The 1,117-nt window shown below is 43.0% G+C and overlaps 1 protein-coding gene across 9 annotated transcripts in view; it reads left to right on the forward strand.

The window, feature by feature from the left end:
* Positions 1 to 1,117, forward strand: part of LOC116849645 (homeobox protein cut) — a 143,035-nt gene that overhangs the window by 26,032 nt on the left and 115,886 nt on the right. The window lies entirely within an intron of this gene.

Consider the following 1,117-nt stretch of genomic DNA (forward strand, 5'->3'; position numbering starts at 1 on the left):
TACGAGTTAGTCCGAGATAAGTCTTGTACACCGCGATTTATAAAAGTTTAGTGCCGCTACTTCCTCTGCACGCTTCGTCGTACATGTCTTACGCATTTTCCTGATCGCGTATTTCGAAGGAAACGATTTTGAAGAGACGTCTACGTTCTATAAGACACTGCGTCTGTAAAAATACATATATATATATATATATATATATATATATATATATATATATATATTTTTCTTTTTTTTTTGTTGAATAGACATTAAATCAATTTTCCATAATCGTCTGTTTTATCTTTAACGCAAACTCGATCGCTCGAATGCACATTTAATTTAAGAACTTGAAAATAGCAAAGTGACAGTGTTGATCACAACTCCAATAATGGACCGTACAAACATACATGCACATTAATGCATAAATCCGAACGTCATAATTCGCAATATTTCTGTGCGGCAATCGACCGCGAATCATAATAATTGATACGTCGAGCTTTGACCATGCAATATTTGTTGAGACACTACTATCAGTGGGTCTCGCAACCGCATTACGGAGCGCACTCTATTTTTCCTCGGCTAAACTCACCTGCGTCACTCGATCCGCTGATATACGCTGCGCGATACGAGATAAAGTATAGTCCGGCATATCTTCGAGCGAATCGTCAGGGCATCGCGATGCAGACGATGGCGATGTAAAACTTATCGCGGTATCGCGCAATCGCGTTTACAGCGCCCCGAGTTTCTTCTTTTTCAGCCGAGCGCCGCATGCGATCACGTGATTCGCAGGCATACGTGCCCGCGAAAATTTATCGCAGCGCGATGGGCGTTACTTGCAAAATGCGCTGGCAATCGATAACGACCGACGGCATGCACGACGATCGTGTTATATCGAATTTCTGTCTTGCTTTGCCCGCATATCGCAAGGTCTATCTAGTTTCCAAACGGACGAATTCGTGCAAACTTTCTTCACGCCCGGTGTACCGATCCGGTGCATGCCAATTGGGTAAACAAATTCAATTTAGTTCCATTTGCAGACGCTTATCTTAAATCATACCGCTGCTTTCTCCCTCTCTCTCCCCTTCTCTCTCTCTCTCTCTCTCTCTCTCTCTCTCTCTCTCTCTCTCTCTCTCTCTCT

The sequence above is a fragment of the Odontomachus brunneus genome, unplaced genomic scaffold, assembly GCF_010583005.1.
Source record: "Odontomachus brunneus isolate Ranch 3 - 2012 unplaced genomic scaffold, Obru_v1 Obru_scaffold_122, whole genome shotgun sequence".
Taxonomy (NCBI): domain Eukaryota; kingdom Metazoa; phylum Arthropoda; class Insecta; order Hymenoptera; family Formicidae; genus Odontomachus; species Odontomachus brunneus.